At 34.9% G+C, this 14489-nt stretch overlaps 1 protein-coding gene across 4 annotated transcripts in view; it reads right to left on the bottom strand.

The window, feature by feature from the left end:
• RTN4 (reticulon 4) overlaps positions 1-14489 on the bottom strand; it is a 72700-nt gene that overhangs the window by 16916 nt on the left and 41295 nt on the right. The window lies entirely within an intron of this gene.

The raw sequence follows: 14489 nt of genomic DNA, 5'->3' as shown, positions 1-14489 counted from the left end.
GTTCTACAGTTCTTCTTTTAAGAAATCTCTCTTTGAGGGGCACCTGGGTGGCTCCGTTGGTTAAGTGTCCGACTTCAGGTCATGTTCCTGTGGTTTGTGAGTTCGAGCCCTATGTCACAGCTCTGAGGTGTCAGCACAGCTACTTGGGAGCCTACTTGGGATTCTCTGTGTCTCCCTCTATCTCTGGCCCTCCCCTTGCTCATTCTATGTCTCTCTCTCTCTCTCTCAAAAATAAACATTAAAAAAAATCTGTCTTTGGGAAACATAATAAAATTGTAACCTAACCTGGCTATCATTAAAACAAAAATTTCCTATAAAACACTAAAGACAAAGGGAAACAGCTTTTGGATTACCTGAAAAGCTACTTCTCTGTGAGTGTAGATAAATATAATGCCATAAAAATTTAGGTGTAAAGAAAAAGAGAAAAACTAAATGTGCTACACTGTTATATAATGTTTATTAATAGTAAGGAGTCAGACAAAGCCAAACTTAGCAAATTTGCTCTTGGCCTATGGTCAGAGAGCCACTGGGGATCAAATAAGCATAGGCCCACGTTCTTAAGCTCAGGTTATGTACAACCCACAGAGAATTCTGCAGTGTGCCCAAGAGCTCTTGAATTCACAGGCAAAACATAATTTGTCTATGGATTGTGAACAACAGGGGGAGGGGTGATAATCTTACAGTAAAATAAATATGGATATATTCTTGAGTAGAATTTTTTTTTAATTTTTTAACATTTATTTATTTTTGAGAGAAAGAGGCAAAGCATGAATAGGGGAGGGGCAGAGAGAAAGGGAGACATAGAATCTGAAGCAGGCTCCAGGCTCTGAGCTGCCAGCACAGAGCCCAACGTGGAGCTCGAACTCACAGCCCGTGAGATCATGACCTGAGCCAAAGTCGGAGGCTTAACCGACTGAGCCACCCAGGTGCCCCTTCTTGAGTACAATATTAAATATCCATTAGTTAGTTAGTTAGTTAGTTAGTTAGTTAGTTAGTTGTTAGTTTTTAAGTGTATTCATTTATTTTAAGGGGAGAGGCAGAGAGAGAACCACAGGCAGGCCCCCTGCTATCAACATAGAGCCCTAGGCAGGGCTCAAACTCACAAACTGTGAGATCATAACCTGAGCTGAAATCAAGAGTTGGACACTTAACTGACTGAACCTCCCAGGAGCCCCTTAAATATCCGTTAATGTTTAATGTAAAGAAGGTAACAAAGAAAAACCACATTTCCAGGAGCTGCTTTGGTCTTGAGGCTCTCTTAAGTATGTAACTGTCCTTTACTGTTAGCAGTACTTCTGTGGGGAAAATTATGCATGTGAAATGTGAAATGTAAAATGTTAAGATCATCTTGAAGCCCTGAATTCCTGTTAGTATATATATACCATGAGTACTGATGAACAGATTTTAAATGCCCATCACAGTCTCTGACACACAGTGGGAGCTCAACATTCATTATGGTTGGGAAGCATTTATTCTACTCTCCTAACCATGATTTGATTCAAATGCTATTAATTTAATATTCTATATATGATTTATAGCTTTGTTTTCAGACTTTGATTTCATTTATTCATTTTCCCCATCTCAAGTTCATTCCAACCCTGCCTAAAACATCTGCATCAGTTTTGTTCTATTCAACTTGTTTCTACTATTGTACCAATACATTAGCACAACTGAGAAATAACCAGAACTTGAAGCAGTGTACCTATGCTATCAAAATGATGTCATGAATAATATCATACTGAATAAAGAGATAGCAAGTGATGCTAGGAGTTTTATGACATTCAGCAAACATTTATTGAGCTGATACTGTTCAAGAAATTCAACCTAGTAGAATGAAATAAAAACCTAAAAATGGGGATGTGGACTTTTCTTTAAGGCCCTGTCTAACTCTACAACACTACAATTCTAGGAAGATCAGACATATAAAACAATGACAAAAATAATAAAATAACTATTGCACCACTATGAGAATTCATCAGTAAAAAAAAAAAAAAAAAAAAACTGGAGGAAACTTTAAAAGACTGTGAAAAAGAAGCTGAGCTGGGTCCTAAAGAATGGGGAGATATAGAACATATAAACATGCAGGCCTCACTGTAAGTCTCTGCTAGGAATGGTTCTCATAATTAATGCAGTTTTTTAAAACAGGGTACAGTGAAAGAGTAGAGGAAGCAAATGATAAAGACTGCCCTTGGTAATGTAATTCTTTCCTGTGAGGCTCCCCTGTGCCCCAAGCCAAGCAATTAGACTCTAGTGTTGTTATCACCTACACTCCGTACATTAGCTATATGACCTCAGGCAAGTCACTAAAATCCTTCTGTACCTCGTTTCTCCATCTATAGAATGTATATACAAATAGGAAGGATCTTATTGAGATATTGTGAGGATTAGGTGAGAAAATGAACTAACAAAATTTTTCATTAATAAGATAACAAATATAATGGACATAATATAGTGCATAGCATATGATAAATTCTTAGTAAATGTAGGGCTGTTATCTGCTGTTATTATTATGAACACCATCACAGTCACTATCACCAATCTTATCCAGGTGTTAAATATGAACAAAAAGAAAAGAAAATTTCAACCTTATGGTTAACTTGTAAGTTAATGAATTGTATTGCTGTTATAAACATGTTACTTTATAACCCACATGGAAAAGGATTTTCAAACTTATCTAAGATTTCACTATTACTGAACAAATAAAAAGCATCCTAGAAGAATCAGCAAGTAAAGTACTTTATTTTTCTACTAAAGCACTCAAATTTTTAGATGAACAAATACTGCTTTATAAAAATGTAGGATTCTCAATGTGCTCCAACATTTATTAACCTTCAAAATCACCACTGGTGATAAGCTAAAATAAATGCAGATATCTTCACTATTCCTTACTATCATTAGAAACTATTCAGTAAGACCTAATTTTATTAAAAGGAATGATTTCAGATTTGAGATGTACAATATCAATGACTAACCAAATTACCTAATATAAGAGTTACTGTCTGAACAGTTTCAATGACTAGATAAGAATGATTTCTAATTGGTCTATAATTTCTATATAGATATGGCGGGAAACTGCCCATGGCTGGGATTCAAGAGAACCACAATCTAGTACTGGCTCTGCAACCGTACAACTTTGGATGAGACTTCCAAGTTCTCTGGAGCTCAGTTTTATCATTAGTAAACAGGGCATTAGATAAAAGATTTTTCTTTTCCCTTCAGAAACTAATAAACAGTTAGTACAAAGATATACATCAGTCCTACATTCAAATTCCCAATCAGTGGGTCTGAATTAATGAGATTTTATTCATGTATTATCTGTGCCAAATATAAATTTTAAAATATATTGTTTTTTAGATCTAGATTTTCAGGAGGGGCTTAAATATGTTTATTCATACCAGTCTTTTAAAATGAATCTTAACAAAGACACTTTGCTTTTATAAGTGCCAAACAACATTAAAACTTTAGGAAAACAATAAATTCTTATTTCTACAATTTTTCAAGCAATTATAAACCGTATCATTAAGGTCACAGTATGAGAAAGGCTAAAAAAAGAAAAAAAAAAAAAAAAAAGAATGGAAAGCTACAAACCTTTTAAGGCTGACAGACTGAAAGATGTTTCAGAAATCTCTTCCAAGTTGCTGATCTACATTCTCCACACCTCCCTTTATTTCCGGAGTCAGTATGTACCAGGCACTTACATTGTGCTAAATACTACCTATAGACTATATAACATTATCTCTTTCAATTCTTAAAACCCTAAAAGGCAGGCTTTCAGACAAGAAAGTGAGAGCCAAGCTCTTATATATGACTGGACAGATATCACTTAATTAGTAAATGGTAAGAACACCGATTTCAACACAAACTTCCTATTGATAAAACTCATATGCCCCATGTATAATGCCAAAATGAAGGTTCAGCACATTAATGTCCTTCAAAATGTCATGCATTTGCACACATAATGAATAAGCAGTGTTGGCAGATAATCACATGTGAGATGAATAACAAAGGCCAGGAAAGTCAAGGTAAGACTAACAAGAGATGTTGTTAATCAATGAGACAAAAATTTTAATGTGAATACTTAACCAATGGTTAAATCCAAAAGGGAGGAAAGAGCTCTATTCCAACATACCTGAAGGTACCTTCCCATAGTAGAAAACTATAATTAATCAAGTTGTGAAAAACAGCTTTTAAAAGCCATGTGAATCTAATTAAGTAAAATTAGAAAATGCATCAATGCAAAAGAACATTATGTAGTCCTTAAGTACAGTGATGCAGAACTATATCACCAAAGAAACATGTCCATATTGATAAGTAGAAACAAAATGTTAAAAAAGATTCATCAAGTAAAATTTTAAAAACTTAGGGTAACCATGAAGTCTGAATGGATATCTAGCAAACACAGTTTTTACCCCCGGGTCTAGACTTGCTGCTTTATTCCTTTCTATACCATTTGAAATTGTCTCCCTTCAATGGCAAACATGAATTACTATTATACTTAAAACTTTAGCAGTATATAGCTAAGCTGTTAACATGGGGCTTTGGGTTGAACCAAGTCAATTTCCCCCAAAGTTCATCATCTTGAAATAGTCATGTATAAGGTGTAGTAGTATTCAGTGATTACAGCCTAAAATAAATTTAACTGCATGAAGGTACAGTAAACCCTAAACTATTAGTTTCCTTCTGCCTATCATGATTCCTAGAAATAAGGTCTTTTCAAAAACTGGAAAAGCTTTGAAAATCACACATGCAAGCCTCCACAGATTACATGAACATATGCAAATAGCTATACAAGAATACTCAAAAGTAGATATTTTGAAAGCTTTGTTGAAATAAGCCCTAGGGATGTGGTGGTGGAGCTGCAGACCTTCAAGGCACTGAGGAGGAAAAAAGGGAAGAAAAGCCAAGAGAGTCAAGACAACTAGGTACTGAAAGTCACACAGAAGACAAAAATTAATATAACCTACACTAGGAAGGGCTGAGAGGCAGTCTACACTGTTACCAAAGTCATTGTGCAAAATAAATTTTGTGCAAAGAAATAAATTTTGTGTAAAGAAATTTTAAAGATTGTTAATGAAATTAAAGGATGAAAAAATATTAGATTATAAAAATATTAGCAAACAGGGCTGCCACCTTAAGTGACATTCTTCAGTATTTCTAGTCTCTTGGATTTCCTTAAATTGGTTTTAATGAAAAAACTTTGGAAGATTAAGTTTATCCAGGATTGTTTATTTTCAATTATAAGGGAGTAGTCACAAAGTTTTAACAAAATTCTGAGAAATATATTCAAATGCTATTGCGTCTAATATTCATCAAAAGACTTATATCCATTAATTAATTTAGACTATAGACCAATATCCCTTATGAATACAGACACAATAACCCTCAGCAAAATACAGCAAACTGGATCCAGCAACAAATAAAAAGCTTTATATACACCATGGCCAAGTGGTATTTATCTCAGAAATGTAAAGCTGGTTCAACATATGGAAACCAAGCACTTTAACACACCATATTAATAAACAGAATTAAGGTTAAAAAACTGCATGATCATCACAACAGTCAAAGAAAAAGCATCTGACAAAATCCAACATCCTTTCATTATAAAAACACTCAACAAACTAGGAATCGAAGGAACGTCCTCAGGCTGATAAAGAATATCTACAAAAACCCCACAACTTACATCATATTTACTAATGAAAGACTGAAAGCTTTCCCCCTAAGACCAGGAACAAGACAAGGACACTCATTCTTTCCATTAGTCAACACTGTCCTGGAGGTATGAGGTACAGCAATCAGCCCCCCACCCCCAAGAAAAAAATAAATAAAAGACATCCTGATTATAAAGGAGAAATTAAACAGGAAAAATTAAACTTTCTATTTTTATGTATATAGATAATATGATCTTGTATACATAAAATCGTAAGGAATCCACAGAACAGCTACTAGAATAAACAAGTCCAGAAAGGTTGCCGAATGTAAGATTAGTATCAAAAAAATCAAGCATACGTCTATAAAAGCAATGAACAACCTAAAAAAGAATTAAGAAAATAATTCCAGGGGCACTTGGATGGCTCAGTCAGTTAACCATCCGACTCTTGATTTTGGCTGAGGTCATGATCTCACAGTTTATGAGACTTACCAGTGAGTCAGGCTCTGCGCTGACAGCACGGAGGCTACTTTATTATCTCTCTACCTCTCTCTCTCTCTCTGCCCCCTGCCTCTTTCTCAAAATAAATAAATAAGCATTAAAAAAAAAAAAAAGAAGAAGAATTCCATTTACACTAACATCAAAAAGAATAAAATACTTAGGAACAAAATGAAAAATGAAAAAAAAAACCCAAGACTTAGAAACCTAAAACTACAAAATATTGTTGAAAGAAATTAAAGATTTAAGTAAATGGAAAAGACATGCTATGTTTATGGATTAGAGGGATTATTAAAATGGTAATACTCCTCAAACTGAACTACTACATACAGCGCAATCTCTATCAACACCCTAAATGCCTTTAGCAGAAATTGGGAGACATCGTATGGAAAAATGCAAGGTATCCAGAATCGCCAAAACAATCTTGAAAAAGGACCGCAAAGTTGAAGAACTCATACTTCCTTTTTCCAAAACTTCCTACAAAGCTAAAGTAATCAAGTCAGTGTGGTAGCGGCACAAGGGTGAAGGACAGATCAACAGAATAAAATTAAGAGTCCAGAAATAAACTCTTAATATTCATGGTCAGTTGAATGACAAGGGTATCAAGACAATTCAGTGGAGAGGAGACTTTTCAAGAAATGGTGCCGGGACAACTGGATAACCAACTGCCAAAAAAAAAAAAACCCCCAAAAACCACTATTTCAAAAGAGTAAGAAGACAGCCCACTGAATGGGAGAAAATATTCACAAACTGAACATCTGATAAGGGGCTTGTGTTCATAGTATATAAAAAACTCTTACAATAATAAAAGACAAATAAGGCAATTAAAAATGGGCAAAGGATTTGAATAGACATTTCTCCAAAGAATGTATACAAATGGCCAATAAAGCAATGTAATGCTCATTACAAAACAACATCATTAGTTATTAGAGAAATGTAAACCAAAAGCATAATCAGATATCACTTCAGACCCACCAGGATGGCTAATATTAAAAAGATGGACAGTAACAAGTGTTGACAAGAAGGTCCCAAAGACTGGGACCCTCTTAAATTGCTGATGGAAATGTAAAATTTAGCCATTGTGAAAAAGGTTGGCAATTCCTCAAAAAGTTAGTTACCATACTACCCAGCAATTCTACTCCTAGAAATTTCCACCCAGAAGACTAGAAAACATGTGTCCATACAAAAACTTATGTTCAGAGTAGCATTATTCATAACCAAAAAGGAGGAAACAACCCAAATGCTGAAAAACTGATGAGTGGATAAACAAAATATGGTAGATCCAATCAATGGAGTATTACTGGTCCATAAAAAGGAATGAAGCACTGATATATGCTACAACATGGATGAACCTTGAAAACATCATGCTAAGTGAAAGAAGCCAAACACAAAAGGTCACACATTATATGTTTCTCTTTATATGTAATGTCTATATGTAATATAGACTAGGTGATGCTATTGAGACAGAAAGTAGTGGTCACCAGGGGCTGGGAGAAGTAGATGGGGGAGTGACTCTAATGGGTATGGGGTTTTGGGGGGTATGGATAAAAATATCATGGAATTAAGATAATGATGATGATTACATAATTTTGTGAATATACTAAGTATCAATGAATTTTATACCTAAAAGAATTTAGAAGTAAATTTAAAAAATTCTTGTTTTAACATCTGTTTCTCTATTAGGTTATAAACCCCACAAGACAGCATGTTGCCTTTATTTACCATATCCCCAGAGCTCAGCACAAAGCCTCAATCAACTAAACTTTCAATAGATATTGCTGATTGATTAGAATGAATGCATACTTTATGCCAGTTTAAAACAAACTGGCGTAAATTAACTTATTCAATTTTTGGGGGGGCTTTGGATTTCACATTTGTTTTATTTAAACTACTTTCAGATATCTATACTTATTCAGTAACAAATAGCATTGCTGTCTGGTAACTTATAAAACAGCAAATACTGTTTTACAGGCTTGTCTCTTCTTACTAGACCCTAAAGGATTGATGAATACCTCTCATCTTTAAATTCCCATTACCTGCTTCATTAATATTTGCTGCATTGTCTGAATAAAGGCCAGATTATTCTTAGGAACAGAAACATTTAAAGACTATACTATTTTCAAATTAAAATAAAGGACATCTTTAAATAAGAACTCTAAGTTCACTATAATGCTGATTTGGGGTTCTTCTGTACTTATTAGTTCTGTTTATGAATAAAGAGTTTAATGGTCTCTTTATTCTTGAGATACCAAAATTAAGACAAAGGGCTTGTGCAAGAAAAACTTAATCTTTCATGGATCCTGAGGTCTCCTTCTACACTGCAAAATAAAATGTTAATCATGCAAGGTAACCTACTGTAGCCTTAACTTTACTCTTTTATAAAATATTCATGAGGGGCGCCTGGGTGGCTCAGTTGGTTGGGCGTCCGACTTTGGCTCAGGTCTCATGATCTCGTGGTCCTGAGTTCAAGCTCCGCATCGGGCTCTGTGCTGACAGCTCAGAGCCTGGAGCTGCTTTGGATTCTGTGTCTCCCTCTCTCTCTGCCCCTCCCCTGCTCATGCTGTCTCAAAAATAAATAAAAATATTTTTTAAAAATTAAATATTCATGAAATATCCTTTTAAAGATCTGAGATTAATTTAACAGTGCCTTTCCTCTTATAACTGTGGGAAATGCTTATGCATTGCTGTACTAAAATAATGCTGATTAACTTCAATACATTCTGGTTGTTTAGGAAAAAAGTGATTTACTCCCTGCAGTGCCTACCCACTTTTATTTTCAAAATAAAAATGTGAAAACTTTTTAGTGTTTTGTGCAGTGGGCAGAGCAGCAGCATCCTTATCAAACTAATATTTTTATTTAAAAACAACTCTCTACACTACAATCTTTTCTTCAAAATAAAGACCTCTGGCCCAATCTAGAGTAAGAAGAGTTGCTTGCCTACACTGGGTAATCATAAAGTGTCATCTGTCAGAGCTAAAAATAGTGCTACCGTCCATGCCTTACATGCAAAAGTCATCCAATTACATTATGCCTCAAATCAAATTCTTACTAGCTCTTCCTTGAATAGCCTGAAGCCAGGTTTCAATTTTAAAATCTTTTGTCTAGGGGGGAAAAGCTGAACTATTTGGTCCTAAAAATACTGTTAAGTACAGGGAATGGCTGGGCAGGACAATGCCTCTTCCTAAGCAAAAGCAAATATTAAGTTTTCTTTAATAAAGTCAGGCAGTTAAATAAGAAACTAATAAACATATATTAAAGTTATAATAAAAATTGTTATTTTTCACAACCATAAGCTTTATATAAATCATTATGTATTTATTAGGAACCACAACTTTAAATCAATTTCTTCCCAATTGCCAGGAAAAGCTGACTCAAACTCAGAGTTGATCATTTAGCCCCGTGTAATAAGCTTTTACCACCACCAAGTGAGCACTCACCAAGCTAATAAATGACAGGTGGAGGTCCAGAAAAAGATCTGTGCAGAGCGGGAACTTAACTCTTTAAGCAAAGACAGTTAAGATGGGCTTGCGTCCTGTTTCTTCCTTCGATTTACAATCAGTATGACCTAGACTAGATCACTTAACCTAGTTTCCCCATATATAAAATTAGAAAACAGACATCAAACTAAGTAGTTAGTTGAAGCTGAAAAGAGATTTCACAGATGAACTAACTAGTTCATTAGCCAACAGTGGGGCAAAATGATCCAACACAAAGCCTCTTTTACAATAAAGTGTTGAATATCTCATGTAATTTATTGAATACTGTACTGAAAGTGAAAAACAGATTGCTTGTGTAAGTTGCTTGATGAACTAACAAGTATCTTATGAGACAAAGTCAAGCTGGGCAATCAAATATTACATGCAATGCTTATTAACTAAGCCCAGATTTTTTTTAAGGGTGATTCAACTTTCTCTGAAAGCACTGCTAATTTAGTTTCAGTGAGCAGTTCAGATTGATGGATCCCTACTATTGCTACCAAGTATTTCAACCAAATAGTTGACAAAAATACTAGCATCTCTCTTGGTCATCTGCTCTTCCCTATAACTAGAGTTTCTGAGAAGATCTCACACAATTTCAGGTCCTTGTCTCTTTTATCATTAAATCTTTCCCTGCTTTACTTCCAACAACATTACAGTATACTGACCAATTTCAACCACCACACACCTGCAGAAAAAGCATTTCAAGTAAAATCAGCATAAACTCTATGCCTGCTTTTTCTATAATAATTTAGTAATCCCCTATTCTGAGCAAGGAACTGTTCTGAGTAATTTGCATACATTATCACTAATCTCATTCCTCTACTAAGTATTTACACATGAGGCAGGTGAGGCTTAGAGGTATTAAATTATTATGTAAGGTCATAGATTGAAATTCAGCTCTGACCATGAAAGTCTCACTTTTTTCCACCATACCACATTTTGTGTTTAAAGGAATATATCAGTACTCGTACAGGCCTCATTTGTAAGTTAAATTCATCAATTTACTTAAGTAGTTCATGTATCTTTCAATACTTCCTTTAACCCCACATTCTGGGGCGCCTGGGTGGCTCAGTCGGTTAAGCGGCCGACTTCGGCTCAGGTCATGATCTCGCGGTCTGTGAGTTAGAGCCCCGCATCAGGCTCTGTGCTGACAGCTCAGAGCCTGGAGCCTGTTTCGGATTCTGTGTCTCCCTCTCTCTGACCCTCCCCCGTTCATGCTCTGTCTCTGTCTCAAAAATAAATAAACGTTAAAAAAAAAACAAAAAACCCACATTCTATTTCTAGCTTTATTAAAAGGCAAAAAATACAGCAGAAGATAGATTCTAATTTCCCACTTCCAATTTCTCTAAACCATGATAATTTTCCCTCCACAGGAAAATTTATATAGCTAATTCCATTTTCTCTAAGGTAAAACTAAATAAATATCTTCTCCCTGAGCATGTTAAATTTACATAGTCCTAACCAATGATTCTCCCTGCCTGCACAAACTTAAACAATTCCCAGTTGTAAAGTATGTAAAAATAAGGACTCTTCCTATAAAACACCTGAGTTCTGGTAACTTTAGTTAAGTATGGAGTCATTATTTTAAATTACTAGAATTGATCCAGACGTACACAAATGTAAACCTAAAATTAGAACAGACATTGGTTCAATGTTTAAATTTTATTTCTTGTTTACTATACAAGACTATACAAACTATACTATACTATAGTTTAAATTTTATTTCTTGTTGGCATCTGAGCATTACAACATTACAAGAAATAGGAACCAAACCTTAGGAGTAGAAAATCACTGCTCAAAATTCTATTTTCTACTAATAAACTAAATGGAAAACACACTATTCCCTAACTCTAGAAACTTGAAAATCTTAACAGACTGGAATGGCGGAGGGCACTCAAAGCAAATTATTAGTACAAGGAAAGAAAATGAACTTCAGTAGTAGGTAAACCAGTGATATTTAAATAGTCCCTGACTTAGATGGTTCTACGCTGGATGGTGCGAAAGCAACGCATATTCAGTAGACACCATACTTTGAATTTTGATCTTTTCCTGGGCTAACGATATGTGGTATGATATTCTCACTTGATGCTGGGCAGCAGCAGTGAGCTGCAACTCCCAGTCAACCATGGGATCACGAGGGTAAGCAACTTACACAAGCAATCTGTTTTTCACTTCAGTATAGTATTCAATAAATTACATGAGATATTCAACACTTTATTGTAAAAGAGGCTTTGTGTTGGATCATTTTGCCCCACTGTTGGCTAATGTATATATTCTGAGCATGTTTAAAGTAGGCTAGGCATTCTGGAAAACAGTATGGAGGTTCCTCAAAAAACTAAAAATAGAACTACTCTACGACCCAGCAATTGCACTACTAGGTATTTATCCAAGGGATACAGATGTGCTGTTTCGAAGGGACACATGCACCCCAGTGTTTATAGCAGCACTATCGACAACAGCCAAAGTACAGAAAGAGCCCAAATGTCCATCAATGGATGAATGGATAAAGAAGATGTGGTATACACATACAATGGAGTATTACTCGGCAATCAAAAAGAATGAAATCTTGCCATTTGCAACTACGTGGATGGAACTGTAGGGTATTATGCTAAGCGAAATTAGTCAGAGAAAGACAAATAACATATGTTTTCACTCATATGAGGACTTTAAGATACAAAACAGATGAACATAAGGGAAGAGAAGCAAAAATAATATAAAAACAGGGAGGGGGACAAAACATAAAAGACTCTTAAATATAGAAAACAAACAGAGGGTTGCTGGAAGAGTTGTGGGACGAGGGATGGTCTAAATGGGTAAGGGGCATTAAGGAATCTACTCCTGAAATCATTGTTGCACCATATGCTAACTAACTTGAATGTAAATTAAACAATAACTTTAAAAATTTTAAATCAATTTTTAACCAGTAAAAAAAAATAATAAAGTAGGCTAAGCTATGATGGTTAGTAGGTTAAGTGTATTAAATGTATTTTCAACTTACAGTATTTTCAATTTATGATGTGTTTATCAGATGTAACCCCATCATAAGTCAAGTAAGATCTGTACTTCTATAACCATTTATACCTATCATCCACACTGAATATAAATGCTCAATGAATAAATAGCTGATAGTACAGACGATTAAAGGAGGTAGTATTCATATCAGAATACTAAATAACATATTTTACATTATTTTAGTTTATATGAGAAAAATACACAATGGGAGCATACAACAAAGAACAGCTATAATTCCTGTTATTCTTATGAAAATCATAATTTTAACAAGTCTGTAGTTTGAGAGTAGAAATTACTGAATCTATGTCAATGCCTAGCTTTTAACAATGGACCTGCAGAGATACCATTATCATTTGCTAATTTTTAATCTTTAAGTTGCTTTGAGCTCCTTAAGTAAATGCTATATAGAATAAATATAAGATGGTGGTGATACAGTATTTTAGGAGAGACAACAGTATTTTAGTGTCTATCAATACCTAACATAAGTGTCTGATGGTGATTGGACTGAAACGTGAAAGCCAGTTTACACACACACACACACACACACACACACACCAGTAACAAAAGTCAGCATTATCCATGATGAAGTACAGAAACAAAAAATTTGGTCTCAGAATACTACTTCAAAGATGCAAAGAGAAACACTGGTTAAATTAAATTTAACATAATTTAGCCTAAATTCTAGCATGAGATGAGTTAAACTGAATAAATAACAAGGGAACCTAGAGATCAGAATAAGAATTTTATTCAATGCTTAAGTATTTTTCCTATATTCAAGCATGTAATCCAATCTCTAAGGACAAAGAGAAACTATACTCCTGGCTCACAGAATCCTCACTAGGCTTAACATTTTGACAATACTCAACAACTAACCACACCTACCCTCTTTCACTGCTAATGTGAAAGATTACTGCCTATTTTATTGCAGAGTAAACACCATACAAAAAAGAAATATACACCATGTTCAATAAGATGATACAGCCTATTAAATGAGCAAAAATCAAAACATGGGTCAATTTACATTTTTCAATCTTCAGTTGTTCAAGTACAAATAGAAATTGTAAAATAAAAACAAAAGCCCCATGCCATAAGCTATGTGGTCCTGAATAATTTAATCTCTTTACTCTTCTTGGTTTTCTTACCTATAAAATGAGGAAGTGAGAATAAAACACTAGTAAGATGCCTTGTCTGCATTTTTCAAGAATATATGTATAGGGTTCCAGCCAGGAATAAACCCAGCTGAACATCACAGCTCTCAGCCAGCCTCTTACATCACTGAGGTGTACAGAATCAACGAAGAAACCCAACGATGAAGCCACCACTGTCTCTGCCTTCACGGAGTTCACAGGCTAGATATACATGTAAATCTAGAGACATATCTATATACATCTATACACCTACCTATAGATATAGATCTCTTGACTTTTTCTAGCTTCTAAATTCCACAAAGGCAGAAACAGAGGTGGCTTCATTGATCAGTCTCCTTGTTGACTCTGCACAGCTTGCAGGAACACTGGAGAACCTCCACATGGGAGGATAAGTAAAGACCACAAGGAAGACTGGGCTTTGGTAAGTAATACTTGGGCAAAATGAAATGGGAGAAGGGGCATTCTAGACAGAAAAAAGACAAGCAAGTTCAAAGAACTAGCATATTTAGGGAACACGTCCTTCAATATGTCTATAGACAGAGCAATGAGAGGTTATAATAGTTAGGACTAAACCACAGAATGCCTTTTGAAAGTCCAGGATAGACAGTATGAACTTAATTTGAAAAGTAAAGAAAAACTCCTTAAGTGCTATGATTATAGCGACACTTTAGGAAGATTAACTTGGCTGCAATACATAGGATTTA

Source organism: Panthera onca, chromosome A3 (genome assembly GCF_046562875.1).
Source record: "Panthera onca isolate mPanOnc1 chromosome A3, mPanOnc1 haplotype 2, whole genome shotgun sequence".
NCBI lineage: Eukaryota > Metazoa > Chordata > Mammalia > Carnivora > Felidae > Panthera > Panthera onca.
The sequence above is the reverse complement of the archived record's forward strand: the minus strand, read 5'-3'. Positions and strand labels throughout refer to the sequence as shown.